At 37.6% G+C, this 20,453-nt stretch overlaps 2 protein-coding genes across 2 annotated transcripts in view; both read right to left on the bottom strand.

Annotated features, from left to right (window-relative positions):
• LOC134679993 (uncharacterized) overlaps positions 1-20,453 on the bottom strand; it is a 191,190-nt gene that overhangs the window by 89,939 nt on the left and 80,798 nt on the right. The window lies entirely within an intron of this gene.
• LOC134679959 (insulin-like growth factor-binding protein complex acid labile subunit) overlaps positions 1-20,453 on the bottom strand; it is a 67,435-nt gene that overhangs the window by 3,349 nt on the left and 43,633 nt on the right. Inside the window, exon 2 of the mRNA XM_063538912.1 lies at positions 19,809-19,899. The gene's annotated coding sequence lies outside the window, so the exon portion shown is untranslated. The remainder of the gene's footprint in view (positions 1-19,808; positions 19,900-20,453) is intronic.

The following is a 20,453-nucleotide window of genomic DNA, read 5'->3' as shown; positions in this document are numbered from 1 at the left end:
TTTATCCCACGGACTAGCACATGTAGTTTAATGCGTTTTCTGCTTTATGGGGCTATCATCGTATTTTAATATAACTTGAAAGGTATATAGGTCTTATATGTAATTCTAAACGCATTAGGTATCTGCTCCGTAATATCGCCTCTGATGCGCACACTGATAATGATGATCCGATCTATATCTTACAACAGTTTTTTTAAACACTGATACTTTGACATTATACATATGCCTGCAATTAAGGTAGCATTATGTCACGGCGATAGTTTACGAGTATTTACTGGCACGTTTCGTCTAAGACGAATGTACACCGTAAACAGATACTAGCGGCGAGCAACCGCGCCGCTAATCCTCCCGCCCGAGCGATCCTCTAGTTACAATACCTTCCCAAATGTTCGACGATTTAACAAAGGAGCGTTTGGTACTTTAAATTAAATGTTCGGCTTTACAATTCGACGGAATGTATAATGAATAGCAGCGTAACATCTGTTAACGAAGGCGAACGATCTCGAAAGTTTTCACGCGCGGGAATAACTAATTGCGAAGGTTGGAATTCAATTTATGGGTTCTGGTGCGCCTCCCGAGAGATCAGGCCATACTAAAGTATTAATAATGCAAAACAGTGTCACGGAAAGTTTTTGATTCCGAATGCAAATTAAATTAGGAAACAAAGTTAGGAGTGCTGAGCTTGATCCAACGGTTTGTCAGATGTCGGTAGCCATATTACAGCAAGCGTTTAACAAACATTAACAATGTTTAACTTAAAGATTAAATCACCTCGTAAATGTAGGCTAAATATACAGAAACTGCTTTTATACATCGGGTAGACCGTCAATACGAGTGAGAACGGTTGAAATGGTTTTAAAGCACGAGAAGACAGCATCAAGTCTCCCTCGGTAACTAGATCCGCCGAACGGATTACCCCGGCTCGCCCGAATTACAGAAACCATACACAGACGCACACCCGATACACATTAGAGCTCCCCGTATAAGAACGGATTAATTCTGTAATGTTACAAATGTATTCTAACTTACGTGAACCCAATATATTGCGAATTTAATCATATCATGAATATCATGATATTGTAAGACCCAGTTGCATTTGTAAGTATGGGAAAGCTTTAATAAAATCTAAATATTATCCAGTTGTAACTTAAGAAAAAAGAACCTGATGAAACCTGAGGTGGATGAGCTATTTGTATGATGACGAAGCCTGCGCTGTGGATCTGAAGGTAGGAACCTATGCTGTTATTATTAAGTTGTTTTTTTGGGTTTTTGAAAAACGAATAGTTAAATAGGTATTCATGATTTTCTTTAATAAATTATCAGAAAACTGTTCGCATCTCAAGGAAACGTTCTGTACCAGTCGCTTTAGTAGATTTGCGTACCGGTCCCAACCACCGACAGCCAGGATTATATTATTATTATAGGACATTTTTTACACAAATTGACTAAGCCCCACGGTAAGCTCAAGAAGGCTTGTGTTGTGGGCACTCAAACAACGATATATATAATATATAAATACTTAAATACATAGAAAACAACCATGACTCAGGAACAAATATCTGTATCATCATACAAATGAATGCCCTTACCAGGATTCAAACCCGGGACCATCTGCTTCATAGGCAGGGTCACTACCCACTAGGCCAGACCGGTCGGCAAGAATTTGGTAGGTAAGTTATTCGTGATTAGTACATAAAACGATCGTATTGTATCGACTATTATAACTCGACTGTCAGCTGTCATCTTTTAGCATTAGTACAAAGTGAGCCATGGGTAGGTGCGATCAAAAGGGAGGGCTCGCCCTCACTTCCGAGCCGAAACAGCTCCGACCGGCACTCTTTTGTCTTTTAATTTCCTGTCCGCCGAAGTGCGGCGATGCCATCGTGAATTTTGCTTTCGTGAGCTTCGTTAACTTGTATCGGCCTTTGTTGTTGCCTATTGAACTTTTCCATTACGACGTCATCGATTGAAACCGCTAAATTCGTTGGAAAATTTGTGTCGCCCAAATCAACTCTCGAATCAGCCCTAGCGGAATTAACTGAGGCTCTTCGTTTTCCTTTTATAAATATGTGTTTAAAAGTTTGTTTTGTTTGTGCTGTTACTGTAAAATGGAAATTAAATATTCCCTTATTGAAAAGTTCTGTTAGTCTGTTATAGAATTTCAATACGGGATTTCAATAAAGTGTAGCGGACTTGTGTTATGAGAATTTCGTTAGAGACTATTCTTTTTTTGATTAATGGAACGCAAATTTTATGCATAACTTTATATTCAATCTGCTTTTGTTGTTTTCTGGCTTAATTATGGATTTGTATATTTAGTATTCTTCCTTACAAATACGTTAAAATTAGGATCCTATTTGCTTTATTCCTTTACTTGGATTTTTGTTTTTTGTATCACAAAACTATTTACAATTATTATTTATTTTGATTGTCTTTTATAAACTTGTTTGTGTATCTTCAACAAACGTGTTTGTATGAATATGGGATCACTTTCCGTGGCATTTTATTAAGTATTGATCATAAACCTGGCCTTGAAAGGTCGCGGACATATGCCGTACTTTTTTAATGTCATGTTTGTCCTAATCGATTACGTAACGTTTGTAACTTACAATGTAGCTAACTGTAAGTAGGAACTTCAAAGCTTTAGATACATTTGTATTTCAGTGGGACATCTGGGAAATGGTTGGCGCTATCATTCTAATTACATCATAACATCGTAATATAGTTCAGAGCGAAGGGTTCCTCGTAATTTGTTCTAAATTCAATATCCAGGGGTAGGTTACAATCGTATTTATAACATTGAATGTCATCGGTTCCATTTAAATGGCGGAAACTATACAGTTGGGCCTAATTGCAAGAGGGCGATCGCTACCCCATGCCAAACGGGTCCACTAAAGTTATCATGGTGTTAATACAACTTGAGACGTTACTGGCACAAAGACGGTTTACGAGGGGCGCTGAGACAATAAAACCAATGTAAAAGTCGGCTAACCGCTCTCCCTCTTCGAGAAAATACCCCTCCCGCTTATTTTATGATTCGCCTTAGACGAAGGTATGTACGGTTCATTTAAAAATAGACTGTGCATTATTTGGAAAGTTCCCCTCCGTTTCAAAACATACATTTAATTTATAATATCACTTAAGACATCTTAATCTTTGGGACGTGTATGAGTCTACTTATACGATTTTCAGACGTCGATCGAAGTGCGTACGTGCCTCGTGATTCGTCAGTGGTTGGTGAATCGGTGAGTAGTAGAGTGGCGGGAAGCACTAACGGGCATAATGAGAAAACTTGGCCGGTTGGTGGAAGTCTGCCGCTCCAATAGTTGCCGAGAGCGTGGCAAAAACCAAGCGGAGCGACTAGCGGTGATTCGATTGAAACTTTACGCTCAGTTCTACTAACAAATGTTACAAGTTTTTCCGCTGTCCAAGTGGATATAATTACCCAAGAATGTCTATTATGTCGCTTTGCTTACTAATAAACATCTAAATTGTAGTTCACATTAATATTTTTTTTTGCTAGCCTATTAAGGTGTCCCACTGCTGGGCAAAAGCCTCTCCCCTTGTCTTCCACGACTCTGACGCTATATCGGGAAAAAATATTATATGCATTCATATAATAAAAATACATATAAGTTCTTATCGCAATATTGAATGTTTCTGTATACTTCTGTTGCAGAAGTATAGTAGCACTTCATTAAATATCTCGCAGCTAAAGAAAAATCAACCACAATTGAAACTTTCACCAAACTCAGTAAATGACGCAGCTGCAGTGTTTTAATTAAATGGACTTGGAAATAATATGATATAATTGACAATGCGTGATCGGGACCTAAGCTATTGAAATCTGAATGAGCAGAGATTCAATAACCAAGGTAGGTTTTTTAAGATATTTACTTTTCTCTCTAACAGTCAACGATCTTATCTTCATATTAATAAAGCTGTGTGTATATTATTATAATCTAAGCAAATTGGTCACATTCATATTCTTAAGAGCCAACAGGAGTGGTCATTCCTCCATACAAACGTAGTCCTCGTTTTCCTCCGTGGTTTTTGAAGCTAGAGCAATGATTTTTTCAACACAGATTAATATTGTCAGTATCTGTGTCGGACCGTTTTGCTTTTTGTGATATTTTTGTTTTTTAAGGCGCTAGAGCCCTTCAAAAATGACCAAAATGGCCTAATTGACTATGCCACAATGAGAGGCGTGGTATTCAAAACTGATATCAATTAGCCAAAAAAGCAAAACGGTCCGACACAGATAATTTCATAATCATTTAGATTTCCAAATTTGGTTACGATTGGTTAAGTTTTGGAGGAGGAAAAAGAGGAGTACGAAACCTCGATTTTAGTCATTTTTACGCAGGATTTTTCGCCTCAGCTGCAGTTGTCCCTATCGCACTAATTTTAGGGGCGGAGTCAAGTTTCTAAATACGTACACAGCCAGAAAAGTGATGGGCAATAGTCGACATTTAATGTCGATAATCTAGTGATGTAAGAAGTTATCGATAAACCGTCTTGTGTGAAAATATCTAGATCCTCCTAAGACACAAGGGGTTTTGCGTTGAGAGGGAACACATTTTTGTAGTTACATAGGTACAATGTATTTTGAACTTTTTGATTCTAATATTTCAAATTAGAAATCAAAATCAAAAATATTTTATTGCATGGTTATGGGTTTACAAAATTTTTAGGTACAGTCACGCTCCGTAATTGTCGAGCAATTTAAGGTCCTAGCTAGGGAATGCAATCTCGCACCAAGATTGACGATTCGAGATCTCGCACGAAAATTCCGAATCGAGATTGGGTGTTTCGAGATCTCGACAGTCAGATTTTCGGGATCGAGATTAATATCTCGACGAGATCGAATTTGACAAAGTAACTAAAAATGTGTTATTTTAATCAAAAATCTCTAAGAATTCCATACATATAGACATCGTAAAATCGGGCGTATCGAGATATTCCTAGGAATATAATGAAACGCCGACATTTCATGATCTGCCTAGGGAACACCAGCCATTTTGTGCAAACCTCAAGGTGTGATATTCTGATATTCCTATAGTCTATAGGCAAATTAAACAAAAGTCGTCTCCTTCACGATTTTCGTTGACATCTCTTCTAAATACCTAAAACTGGTATGGACGTGTTCCTCGTGGTTTCCAGAATATGAATAGACCGGTTTTTATTTTATGGAGGGGGGGGGGCGTGTCGAAAAAAGGAAGGAAAAAGTGGGCGGCCGACCAGCATTGATAGGTATTTGTTCACGTCTTTAGTCCTATGGGACCGATCGGTTCGTATGAGATGTCGTTTGAAAGAGTATTAAACGTGCAATTATTGTTTTATAATAACCGTAGTCATAACTGTAGTCATTTACAAAATATTTAAAATACATGATTTTTTACCGTGCATGGATGGCATAAGTACTGACAAAACATGCGTCTAACTCAATACATTATAACTTTACCGCAATTAATGTTATTATAAAATATACGAAAAATTTCATTAGCTTTCCAAAAACATAAGTTTTATTGCTGTATGATATTATATAACAAAGTAATGATGAATTTTGTTCCGTCACGTAAATGGCGGGCGACCGACCTCAACTGATCATTATTTCTCGGGTTCTATTTTACTGATCAATTGGTGATGCATACTATTAGAAAGAATATTAAACATACTATAATTGGTTTCTAATAACCGTAGTCATAACTGTAGTCATTTACAAAATCATTGAAAATATATGATTTCTCGATCAATTATTTTACAATTCGCCCGCTATGAAGCTAGGAATATCAAAGAATGCATTGCTCTGATGGATCTGCCGTCTCTTTCATAAGGAAGATCGTGATATGCCTGGGTTAATATTAGATCAGGAAATGGTGGCGTTTCATGATACGCCTAGGGTTACGATTTTACGATATGCCGCCGACATACTACTTATTTAAGGTACCTCATGTTATATTTTGAAAATAACAATAACAAATTAAATTGACATTTAACATAAAATCAATTTTAATTTTTACTTTACTTCTATGAAATGCTATCGATGTTAAACCACTATTTACCTTTACTTAGAAACTGCGTAACAATAATAGAGCTAAAGCCAGACACATAATAGCACTGCCTGAACAACATGAATCTAAGGTCATATATTACTTAAAACAAAGTATTTCACTTTCAGTCTTGTTCGAGATCTCGAAAATATTCATCGAGATCTCGACCGAGATTGCATATATCGAGATTTCCTGTCAACTAGGTTAAATTTCGAAAATACGTGCGAGATCTAGCGAGATCTCGAAATTGCGAGATCTAGATTGCATTCCGTAGTCCTAGCTGAATTGGTTGTTTCATACACTTACTCTTACTCTATAGAATGTCCAATCCTGCCTTACAAAGACGTTAATATTTATATGTGTCAATGTCTATACTTCGTTTCTGAGCATTACCTATTGAAAAAAAAAATCTTACTTGATACTAGTATTAACCACTAAGTACATATAGGGTAATTCGCCAGTAACAGGCCACTACTCGTATTAGTAACTGGACACGCCAAACCAAAAATGAATTCTATTCACCTACAAATAGAATTCATTTTCGTATAAGGTGGCCAGTTATTGAAACCTTATACCTACTAAAATGAATTCTGTATAGAGGTGAATAGAATTCATTTTTAGTTTAGGGCGGCCAGTTACTGGCGAATTACCCTATTCAATATCGAGTTCCGTAAACATAAGCCGGGTAAGTAAAAAAGTTCAATCGCAATAGGGTAATTCGTCAGTGGCCATCCCAAACCAAAAATGAATTATATTCACCTATAAATAGAATTAATTTTAGTATAAGGTGGCCAGTTACTTATTGAAGTTATTGAAACCTTATACTAAAATGAATTCTGTTTATAGGTGAATAGGATTCATTTTTAGTTTAGGGCGACCAGTTATTAAAAGTGGCCAGTTACTGGCGAATTACCCTACTTAGTAGTAGCAGTAACAAAAAGTGACAATGCAAATTGCAATCAGTGAGGTGCGCGCTAGCGCGAGTACGGGTGCACCGCACGCGTCTGTGTGCGTGCATTACACATACAAATACAGTCTCTCACGCCGCGGTTACGCCCCGTCAGAGCGACGGGTATATTCAGCTTGAAATCTCAAAATTGACTTTTAGCTCAGCTCCCGTTTCGTCTTAAACTTTACCACTACGTATACCGGGTGTGGCCTGTAACACGAACAAATAATTAAAACATAGATTGTACTCCTCAAACGGTGACAATTTTGTTCAACAACTTTTTAAAATTATGAAGTATTTAGACTCCCTATTTTTCATACAAAATAAATATTATCTTCAATGGACGCCATCGCCACGCCATATCATTGTGATTGACGTTGCTTGTCAAGCCTTAAATATAACAAAATTCGCAATAGATTACGTCTTTGAATAACCTTTAAAGTGTATTAAAAATCAAACTACGAGTTATTTTTAAAAGTCGCTGAAAAAATGTTGATCAGTATGAGAAGTACAGCCTACAGTTAATTTTTTTGCTCATATTACAGGCCACACCCGGTATAACAATTTTTATTCACCGTAAAATTTTTATTCCGGCTTTTATTCGGTAAATTCTAAAATCTCTGTTGTTTTAGTTTTAGAAACAAATCTCGCCGGCAGCTTGCAGGCTTAGCTACTGCCAGCAAATTTTAATATCACAGGGGAAAAGCAGCAAATAGTTGCGCTACCGCTATTGATTTTGCAATCACAGACGGATTAGAGCTTCGCGTGATTATTATTCGGCAATTTAATTGCTGGCCGCTCAGGATACCTGAGGTAAGTAAATACTAGAATAAATGATACGTACTTTTATCAGCTTTTCAATAAGCAATTTGTTTATTAAAATACTTTTTTTTTTAGTTGCGTGAGATTAAAGTCAACAAACATGAAACCAATGATAGTTTTCCGATGTTGGAAATCGATTTATTGTTTGCGATAGGTTTTCGGAAATGGATTTCCATGTCGAGTCATTCTGCAAAGCCAATGTTTGTCAGACGCTCACAGTTTATTTACTTGAAAACGTTTTTTTCGACGCATTACCTACTGGTGGTGGTACTGGTACTGGTGCATAAATAAGAAGAATATTTGGCATGGTGGCGATGGTTTTGCATTCTCTCTTATCCAAAGAGCAGTCATAAATTAGCATGGAGTCAAATATTAATTCAGGCTAACGTTTCATTGTATTTACATATGTTAAAGAGAAGCGTGAGTTACTGATTAGCTGGGTCGGATACAAGTCATAGTATCAGCGGCTTTAGTCATTTATTATACGGTTGGAAACGCTGACACGGTTTAGTTTTGAATGTAGTAACATATCTTGGTAATAAAAATTAAATTATCATACTTAGCAATATCAGTCAAACGCTAAATCGATCTCGCCGTTTTTCAATCACAATAGAAACCAGTTTCTGCTTTCGTTACTTAAACGTATCTATAAAATGTGAAAAGCAAAAGCGACTCCACATCGTTATAGGTCCACAATACAGAATGTTGCCAGCTTGCCACAAATATCTTTCAAGCAAGGTTTACAGGGATGAAATAAAAAAGTACCGAACAAAGCGTCTACACAATACCATTTTCTCTTTCAGAGCAACAGAGCAGGTCTAGTGAATCAAGCTTCTCTATGGGCGCCTTTATAAACGCAATAATGAGGAGTGCCAAGGCGGCATTCAGCCGTGCGCCCTAACGAGAAGCGCCGATGAATCGCCCATGAGGCGAGCACAAAACTTGCCACTTGGCGGCGTAATAGCGAGCTTGCCTGCAAGTCGCAGCACGCGCCGCGCCGCCGGCCGCGCCGAGCCTTCTCGCCAAGCTAAAGGGCTTTTAGGAAACACCAACTTGCTTTCGCTTTGACTTTCATCGCCGAACGAGGATTAGGCGCCTCGGCCCGATTGGATGCGGCCTACGGTTGAATAGTCAATGAGTGAATTCAGGCCAAAGCAGCGGGCGCACAAATTTAAAGCAAGTGCAGCTTACGATTTGCTAACGTTCTAATAGATCGTCGTACTGATTGCGCGGCTTTTAGTTACTCATTGAATGGCCCGATAGCGTGTTAATTTCATTTAATCTAGTCTAGATGCTTTAAATCGATCGGCGTTAACCTGATTTAAAATGGGCCTTATAAAATAAAACCTATAATCAGATTATTAGGTACAACAACCTACATTAACTACACGGAAGTTAAACATTTTCGCTTTGATTGGTACATCTGGAATTCAGGATAGGGTCTGAAAAAATAGCATTAACTATTTTACTCAGCAATTTATAAGTTAGACGTACTTGGTGACTTCAGGAAATTCCACCCGCAAGTCTTAAACCGCAGTATACGGTTCTCAATGTTTACACATTTCCAAACTTCCGATTGTAACTCGAAGAAAAAACGAACAACTGCCATGAATTGTTTGCCTGTTATTAAAACTTTTCCTTTGAGAAATGGAGTCGGTAACAAAATTAAAAAGTTACCGTTTGCATAATCATAACTTTAAGTTTGGGTGGATGGTATAAGAGGCTGAAGACTGTTTAAGGGTGGTGGGAGTTGCAAATGACGTGCTTACGTTGGTGATATCGAGCGGATCGCGCGCTAAGCCCGCAAAATGGGCTCGGGCCAAATGAAGACGCGCCGCAGAGCTCGTCTTAGGATATACCTACTGCAAAATTAGTCAATCCTATCGCTGCCATCTTTAGCGAAGTCGGTGAGGCTGAATAATGAAATAGCTCATTGAAACGGTGGATAGGCGCTATCGACACTTGGGGGGCCATTGGAACGCGATCCGAGATCGAGCCGAGGCGAAAATCCCACGGATTCCGTATGAGGTATCTGCGGGCTCTTTTAGGGTTATTAAATGGAGTGGGTTTTAGGGAAATGAGCTGGGAAATATATTTGTTCTTCCTTTGGCCGAAAAAATCCTTGTTTTCGGTAAATAAAGAACGCCTATAAAATAAATTAGGGAAGTTCACACTTTGTCTTCATTGCGGGCGGACCGGGCGGAGTTCTCATCCACGCGCTCATATGGCGGTTTGCCAATAAGGAGCTCGAAACTAGAATAGTTTTCAACTTCCAGCCTTTTGTTTATATTGATCTGAATGGGAGTAGAATAATGGCAATAGACTTTTGAGTAGGTAAAAAATTAGTTAAATCCTCTATGATCAGTAAAGTTTACGTTCACATCATGCTACACACACACACACACACATACACAGTCCTCCTCCAAGCGTAACTAATATAAATCTGAATGTCTATACGAATTATTAACTACGATTTCAGCCAAAGCCGATGGTTACGACTACGACCGCAATTTATTAATGGAATAGGAACTGAAATATCAATTAGACAATTTAATGACTTTCCAGATAATAACACTTTGAGGCGGAATAAAACTTCCCCTCAGATCGTTTCAGCGCTCTTCTTAACGCATGACCAATATAATTATGAGTTACTTTAAAGTTTAAATTGTTAGGCTAAGCAAGCTCGACGTATTTCATATTAATAAATACACAGATAGTACATAAAAAATAAAAAAGTAACGCTACATAATCCTCGCATGTTCTCTTTTAACTGACATATTCGTTTGCTTCCTCTCAGTTTTATTACAAGCGAATACAAAACGGCCTCATGCCTAGTCTCGCCAGTTACAAAGCTAAAGCACACTCGCATGAGCTAAGCTCGGCCGCACTCCGTGAGCGTAACTTGCAACAAAATCCTACGTTTCAGTTTCCATCGGGAGGTGCAACGCGCGAGGGATTCCCGGCTACGTATTCCGCGTCCGAAACGAGACGGGGTTAGGGTGCGGCGGCTAGGGTAATGCGTTTTATGAATGAATGAACAGTTGAATGGGAAAATTTTACTTCCGACTAACCATTGGTTTTGGATATAAAGCGCAGACGGCCAACAAAACGAAGACCGGATCATGTTATCGCCGCAATTTCGAATTCAGAATTCTACTCTACCTACTATTTGCTTGAGGCGTGAAATTTGATATATAAGACTCGAAGTGCTGAAATAAAACTCTCGTTCCTAATATGAGTTTAATGTATTGAAATTTTGCTGGCGATGTGCGTCGACTCTACTGCAGTTTTACGATGTGTAAATTTTGCTAAGAACTCAATAAGTTTATGACGCTTAATGGTAAAATGGAGCACTAGTATTTATGCCACCTGGTTTATGGGACAATCATGACTGAGCTTTTATAGTATAAGTACATAGTTTTCTAAATCACGCTCGCTGTGAAAGTAATATAAAATAATATCGGATACGCTCTGCATAAAGCGGAGTGCATGTCCGCTGGTTCCTTTAAAACCTAATAATCCTCCTCATCTTAGCGGTCGCATCCTTAAGGAGCATGTGGTCCGCTATGGCAACCAAATTCCAAGAATTGGCGTAGGCACTAGTTTTACGAAAGTGACTTTCATCTAACCATCCAACCCAGAAGGGAAACTAAACCTTAAGGATGACTCATGTTAGACCGGGCCGTGTCCGGGCCGGAGCTTCCGACGCATCTATTTCTATGTATGCATCACGTGATCGCCTGTCATGTCATAGAAAAGTAAGCTCCGGAAGCTCCGGCCGGACACGGCCCGGTCTAACGTGAAGTCATCCTTTATTGGGCTTAGTCTGGTTTTCTCACGAATAATTCTATGAATTTCGAATATAAGTTTCATGAAGCTTGAACCCACTACCTTGAAAGTCTCATCACACGCCTAACTGTTAGGATGCAACTGATAAATATTTTATTGTAATTCCCGAACTCAAGATATATGTAAGCATTCGTGAGTATACTGCAAGTTTCGAATGGAAATTTTTTGCAACAAAATAATTACGGAAATGGAATGAAACGGTAAGCTTTTACGTCTTAATACCTAAGTAATGAATTTCTCTCAAAGGCCAGGGTCTTAACTCGATTTGCTCGGACTGAGCGTTTGATTACGGCGGCCTGTACTCTGTTGGCTCAGCAAATAATCAAGAACACGTAACAAGGAAGTTTCAGTCTACGTGCTAATCTCAACGCTTTGGCGAACGTGTCCTAAAAGGATGCTTAATTTCGCACATGCAATATACTTTACTGTAGCATGCTTAAAGATTTAGCTCCAGAGGAAATAAGTTTACTCCTTAGTCCTTATACTGTAGACTATAAATTTAACTATTATGATTTTTCGACACTTGAAATAATACAACACTTTTGCTGCATATTTGGTCGCTATGTTACTTATTAAGGCGTCATTTTTGCTTACGTCAAGCCAGTATTATTACCTACTGTCTCAAACATATTTGAATGAAGGATAGGTTTACCACGATACTATAGAAGTGTATTTCAATGGACGTGTTTCAAATGTATGTATTTTCATTTTACACAAAATCAGGAAATATTAATAAGTTATTTAAACGACGTAAGTTAGAAATTCAATGCTAATATACCTATGTCACATACCTATTAGTCGCTTAACTTCAAACTCTGATAAATCCGACAGCGAGAATGTAAAATTTGACATTACGAAAAAGTATTAGTAAAAGGGTCGAATGGATTTGATTATCTGAATTTGAAGTTAAGCGACTCATATTTTAACTTAATACCAACATTTCGAGAGTGAATGTCATATCTAACACCGCAGCTTCTATTCGCAAACAGACCAGTGACCGTAGCGGAAGCAGCTGTCACTGTCAAACGGATAGTCGTAACTTCACGCGAGTTACGGTACCTCCTAGCTGCGTCGGCGCAAACGACTTTTTACAATTTCCACTCGAGAGGCGACAGGTGCGCGAACGGAATCCGGCTTTGAAATAATGTGAGAAGAAAAATGGTTTGCGGAAACGCGTATTTACCCCGATTTAAATATCATTCATAACATAATTGGCTTAATAAATAAAACTTGTTGATTAGCAAACCAAATAATATTTATGACTAGATCGTTAATAGCTATAAATTGTAAATTACTTCTTTTGATTTAGTGTTACAAATTGACATGAGAAAAATGCCAAGTTAAACGTTTAAAAGAACAATTAATCTCAAATTGATCCGAACAAAAACAGCACGAAACTGTTAAAATCTTGTAAATAACACCGCTCGTTAAAGTTGTAACATTAAAAACATCTTCTCACGTCAAATCAGTTTCGCTTTGTTACGTGACTACTGCTAGTAAAGCTTTGATATCTCCAAACCAATATAATTACCATGCTATAAACTCGAGTACAAAATATGTCTTTACTTCTTTAGTTTCCCACGAACGCCTACTTCAGTGGCCAATGCCCCGTTATCCAATGATCTGAGTCTTTGATACGATAATGACACTACAAAGTATTGGTTACAGAAAGTTACCGAAACTTTGTGGCGGCGAGTATCGGGTATCGAACTGTCGTCAGTGCATTCAAATAGTAAATTGATCAACAAGTTTCTTCGACCAAAAACCGCAACTATTAAACTGCTTCGGCATATGAACAAAGATAAAAGACTGCCGCTACCAAATATTTTTAATCAGAGTTTAACTAAACATATTGACTGTAAAGCTGTCCATAGATCAATCCAATTTAGAAACGTGATACATAGTTAGTGGAAGATTTATTTTACACTCTTCCTATACTCTGGTAAGATGTTTTATGGAGGCAAGATGTCGAAATAATGGCCACTATTATTATGTCGTCTTTTTAGTTGGAATATCCTCTTATTACTTTTGAACAAGAAGCTATTGTAAATATTATTGGTGTTGAATAAAGGCTCAAACCGCAACCGGTAAACAGAGAAGTGGATTTACAAGCTCTTCTCCGTAAAAAGACTAATAAGAACGGGCTAATATTGCGGTCTCAAACCACCGAGTTCCGTTCAATATCAAATTTAGGCTAAACCAAATTCAAAACGTTCTCACCGCTCCGCTCCGCCGCACACGAGTGTAGCCTCTTTCATAATAAAGCTTTAATTATTTTTCTTGTGAGCCAATACAATCATTTTAATTACGGCGGAGATTGATACTCCACATCCCAGCATTCGTCATGGTTCTAGATGATATTACGCTATTATTATGAGTAGTAAAAACTATTGTGAATGCTTTATAACAGATCAAAATATTCGGCTCGCACGTTTCATTGATGGTAAACACAATTTGAAATCTCCGAGCATTGATACCTGCCACAGACACATTAATTAGATATCAATTCAGGTCGGAGCGCGGACGTTACATTTATTATTGCTTTAAGCAATGATTAATATCACTATTATTAGCAGAAGCAAGAGCTTCTAATTTGTTAACGGTATCTGAATGTATAATTCGCTCATTCTAAAGCACTTCAAACGGACCTAAATAAGTAGGTAGTTTATATTATATTGATTGATGTCATACCTAAATAGAGATATAACAATATAACAAAGAAACTATATCCTGTGTGAGACTGGGCTACAAATACCCCGCCCTATTCGAATTCACGTCAAGTCGACGTATTTGTAATTCAACACGGAGTCTCCGGCAGGGCTGACTCGCGGTTAGAGTTCGCTTGTCCGCAGGGAACAGCTACTTTCAGCCATGGCTGTTGATAAAGTGACGCTACGTACTTCGCCTCGTTTACCTACAGATGCTTTATAAAATGAAGACGCCTTTCGACTTAATAGAGACTGAACGAGGATTAATTTAAACATAAACCAAGTCAGAATATTCATGCAGTAGACCGCTGACTTTGCATAATTCTTAGTAGTACTTATCCTAATTCATCATTAAATACTAAGTAGGTACCTACTGTTTATTATAGCGCCTAAAATCTCCACGGGAACAAAGATATCGGGGACATCTACATAGTACCTACTTTTGTTATAATGAAGTAATTTGTAGGCAATAAGTTAAAAGTAACTTATTTGTAATCAAATACCTAATTAATTGTATATCACTTAGGTAATAACTTTTCTTGAAAATATTGGCTATCATATTTATTTAGTTGACAACCCTAAGTTTTGAGACTCGTGTTCGACTGTACGTATTGTTTCACTAACGGCCCAGTGCACACATGTACGAGTACCTACAGTCAAGAAAGTTACAGTTAGTGAGACGGTTCAGAAATGCATCTTAGGACCCGATACAATCTTCTTGTAGTACCTATTTTGTTCACACCTCGTACGATTCACAATCATGTCAAATACATCGTTTGTTATATAAAAAACAGGAGAAGTCAACAATAGTTTTATTCAAGTCGAGCGCTTCAGTCACCCGTAAAGCGAACCGCAGAGTTTTGCCATCGGCGAGTATAAGAACATTTTTCTGCACCAGCAGATTGGACACAGAAAAATAGAGACTTGTTTATTTTTATTCTGGTCATGCAAAGAAAACACAAAGATTTGAAGTCATGCTACTATGCACATATTGTGTATTTTTAAAATGTGTATGTATATGTATTTTATACTTAAATAAAACCCGTTCTATTATACTGACTTAATAAAAGTCTGCATTTGAAGCTTTACTCTTTACTTGTATGTAACCGGAAACGCTAGCGGTAAAAGGGTATCTTTCTTCTGAATACATTATAATAATTAAATGCCCGTAAGCCAAACTCACACAAAGCAAGCACATTTAATTATACTGTTATCTTCCTTGGAGATAGTTATGTTCATTATCCACTGTGTCATCGTTATTCCATTACGTGTATAACCAAATTAAGTTATAACCTAATTAATGCAACCATGCAACCGGGCTGCAACAAAGCCCCAAAATTCATTATGGCCAAAGCGTTGCAGCATAAGCAATTTAGGTCGTCTCTAATTTCGTCCACCTACAAGCCACGTAACCGCTGTTGAGACGACGGATCCACGTCCGAGGATCTCCTGTTCATTAAGTGAACTGGGAAGGTCGATGGCTTTATGGCACGATTTGCATTTACACGACCCCGGCACGGATTACACCGACACTTATCCGCTGCCGAAATGAGCCAGCCACCAAACAAGCCTTTGTTTATATACAACGAGTTTTTCACCCCCATTCGTTTTGACGGGCCGTCCTAAAGGTTTTCACGACGAAAATGCTTTACGACGCGTATTCCGTGAGCACTTTAGATTTCTCGCCGGCCCTTTTTGATGATTAGTTATCTATTTCAGCCGGAGGGCGGCTGATTTTCTAGGACGGCGGGCATTTTTATTTACTTTCAACGAATCAATTATAACTAATGCGATGTCACAGTACTTACATAAAAATAATTTCTTACGATATTAACTATGTATTTCATCGACAAACAATGATATTTTCCCTACCTACATCTCATCTTCTTATATCAAATTTTCTATATTATTTTCATTTAGCCTGTTAAAATACACTAACAAATGCTCTACCTACTTACTTACTTATAGATACGATACTTGACTTAACAATAAAGAACATTCTAATATTATCATGTTACCTGTACGTAAGGACAGTAAGGACACTCGTAATTTGATAACTTGAGTTTCTCCAACAAACCTTATATTTCTCATGCGACACAATATTTCATCCGATCTTATGCATATTAGATAACCATGACTATCGCTTCTCGTATCGTCCTTTGTTCACATTCCTGAATCAACTGCAACATATAACCGTTGACTTTTAACAAAGCACACATAACACCTACTTCAAATAGTTGTCCGAAACCTAAACACGAGAACAAAGGACCACTAGTGCTGGAGTCTACGTGTGTATAAACTAAACACAACGTTCAGAAATCCCTGCTGACCCACTTTCGGATAACCACCTTTGAATCGCCCTGACAAAAGCATGTCGATAGAGGAACATAATGTCTGTCCAGCCGTCGAAGCCTCAATTTAGAGCCCGCATGAGCCTATCGACAGATCAGGTCGTAGAACTACGAGTGATGGCATGAAGCCGATCGCCCGCGCTACAGAATATAACCATTGTTATAGTGGCTAACCTTTTTTAAAACATTTGAGTGAGCAACCGTAAAATTTTAAATTTAAAACGTTATAAATCGCCACCAAAACCATACCATTTTTTGGGAAAAATAATCAAACGAACAAGCTAATGGAATGCATGAATTTTTAAAAGCCAGCGTAAGCTCCAAAGCTGTCTAAACGTGTTCAGGGATAAGAATCCCTTTGTTTATCCGCACACAACCAGGATCCGTTTACCACATGGAAATTGTTAGCAAATTGTGTATGTTGTGTGTATAAATAAAGGTAGCTATTAATTGTGGGGCACAATCGGCCTATTTGCCGGGCTGTCGCCGCCGCACACAGCGATACCCTTAATCAGGGAAATTGCTTAGTAATAGAGCCCAACTAAAATTTGTATGATAATGAAACTGGGCACCGCTACCGAGCTTCCGCGGTGATTTTCTATCGTTAGCCAACCTTACGTAGGTAATGGGTTTAGTTCGCGGAAAAAATAACGACACTCCATAACTGGTTAACGTTTAACGTCGTTAATTGGTTAATTATGATACGTTACTTTTATGTGTCACATCCTTAGTGCTGGCAAGCGTGCATCTCATAATAATAAAGCTGGCTTATATTATGTAATCGAGTAGCTAGTTATTACTGTGTACATTCTGGAGCTTCAATGGCGTTATGTTAATACAATTAACGGTAATACTGGCACTTTAACGGCCAATTTAGATTAATCCTCGCCCCGTCAGCGAGATATCTCGAACTACCGAGAATTTTGATGGATAAAGATAGCTTCTCATGAGCATAGAAATGTTGATAAATAAAATAAGATTCCGCCGTGCTCTGACAAAGTATCTTAATGCTTATAATTTAAAACCCGCAACACGTTTTTCCAACTTTGTATAATTTTAATTATTTTGATGTATGTACATATATTATTACAGTTTTACTACGCCTTTTGTTCATGTTATAGGGCGTAAAGTACTTTATTACATTTTTAATAACTCAGGAGACACAAGAGAAATAATTATGTACATTGTAATACCAAATTAAAAGCAGTCACTCATAAAAGCCGTCACTGTCGAAATCACTTCAACGGCACAGTGTCAATTAAGCATTATTCGATTTGCTCACCCTCAAAAAATGTTAACTGACTTCGACACGTCGATCGCATGTAAGCCTTGCATGATTATTTGGCATCTCGCATGTAGTGTTGCCAAGACGGATTTCGAAAAAATGCTAGATTAATGTCTATGCCAAAACTATGCCAATTTTTTTTAAATATGCTAAAATTTAACGTGAAAATAGAGACTTAAAATAATAATATGGTGTCTAAAAATATTCAATCAAAATACCGTACTTTGTCAGTAGAAAAAGGCAAAAATTCAAATTTTCTATTGGATGATACTTCGCGCCAAATTTTTGAAGTGAAAACTTCTTTAGCGGCGCTGTGCACTTTTTGAGGTGGAGAAAAAATGTTAAACTCGAGACAGGCGGCTAAATCGAAAATTTTGATGCCAAAGCGAGTGAAAATATGCCAGATCTGACATCTTTTATGCCAAGTTGGCAACACTGCTCGAATGTGATTGACGCATGGGGTATATACGCATCACTCACGCCAACCGCTTTAAATCTGTCATATGTGTCCGAAGGGGTTGTCGTTGAAAAATGATTGGTCATATTTCACCGCGCAGGAACGTGGAATGTATACCTATGTTTGTACCTACCAAGTGTCAATCATTTTATTAGATTAGGGTTTCATAATATGTTTTTTGTAAAACAATTACCTCTGGCTGCGTGGACCAAAAATGATTACCTATTTTGAGAATTTTATTGGGAGTTAATCTTATTAAGTTAATAACACTTTTATGTAAAGATAAGTTTTATTTTTTAGCATTTGTATTATAGCTTAGTAACACCAAAACCCTCCCTTATACCGACAAAGTAAATTTTATTAGGTCACAGGTACTTAATTGATTGACGAGAAGACCTGAATACCTTCCTTACCAACTGGTCGGAGGAAGCACAAAACCGGAACTAGTGGAAATCAAGGAGAGAGAGCTTAGAGGCATTTGCTTTGCTCATCAATAGGACACTCTAATCGGCTAGTAAAATAACAATATAATAATAAAGTATCTGGTGGAATGAATTCAGTAATTATGTCACACAATTATATTTCAATATTAGACCAGACAAGGTAAAAACCATCTGAATTCGTGACAAGAACGTCACATTTCCCGTCAAAACAAAACTTTGTTTCCGTGTGCAGTAAACATCCCCAACCAGGTGATATATTAGGAGCAGTGAATCCAACAAACTGTTGCAGTCAGTATACGAAGCAGTTTTTCAATCTCACTACAAATGGGCGAACATTTACAAGGCTTAGCTTAGAATGGTGGAACAAATCGTGCGGGCACAGGTGTTGGTTTATTGAAAAAAAATACAAATCACCCCTTTCTTTGGGTGGGATGATGGGGGTTGATCCATGTTAGGCGACTAGGCAAGCTTTTACAAGCCCTTTGTAAAGGGGTTCTATATTCTATACCTGGTGTACTTATAATTCTAATTGGAATTGAATCTTAGTGGAAAAATATAATTCTGTACGGATTTTTTTATCTTTATTTTTGTTATGTACCAGTATGTGTTCTTTTTATAGTTGGGGGTTTATATAGGCGAGTTTTATTTAGTGTTAATTTTAACGTAATTTTAATTTTACGCATATTTAAATTCTAAAAACAATATGATGTAAGGTGCAGCTCGTAAAGTCAGCAGCAGAAGTTGCGAAGCGGGCGAGGGGTTAAAAATGACCTTGACACGCTCTTATTCTCTTAACAATCAAGCGCGTCAAGATCATTTTGAACATCTGGCCGGCTTAGCAACTACTGCTGCTGTTCCTATTGGCCATTCATTGGACTCGTATTTACTCACCTAAGTGTAGGCAGCTCAGCTTGCTGTTATGATGTGCCGTTACGTCGAATCATGAGTGCAAGCCACGAATAAAGTATCTCCAGCGCATATCCTAAAACAAACAATAAAAAACATTTTTAACAAAGCAGTACAAAATCACGCTATCCTCCTAAGACCCAAGGTCCTACTTATTCAGTTCAATGAAATTTAAATCATATTAGATTGGAACAGAGTTGCTTTTGCTTTGTTTCGTTCAGTTTTTTAATAGCGCAAAATCAACTCTATTTCCTACACTAAAGGTTAAAATTTCTATGGCAAATATTTTATTTTTCATTTGTATGGCTGGGCCGTAGGAGGCTATAGCACTTTACCCTTTAACTATACACCTTTATTTCAACCAACCGCGTTCCAATGAATGAAATACAATGCCCTTACATTTGTAACGCATTAAACTCACAAACTTTATTATCTCTTTGGGCAACAGTTACTACCATTATAAAGCATCGATAAAGGAGATTCTCCCTTAGGGGCCTATAAAAGAAGACCTTCATAAACAAGCAATATCTCTTTTATACATCCTCGTAATTCGTTTTCATTTCAAGGCAAGTATGATACACAAACAAAAATGCAAGAGAACGTTTCTAAAATGCTTATTTTTATAACTTA

The sequence above is a fragment of the Cydia fagiglandana genome, chromosome 3 (assembly GCF_963556715.1).
Source record: "Cydia fagiglandana chromosome 3, ilCydFagi1.1, whole genome shotgun sequence".
In the NCBI taxonomy this organism is placed as follows: Eukaryota; Metazoa; Arthropoda; class Insecta; order Lepidoptera; family Tortricidae; genus Cydia; species Cydia fagiglandana.
The sequence above is the reverse complement of the archived record's forward strand: the minus strand, read 5'-3'. Positions and strand labels throughout refer to the sequence as shown.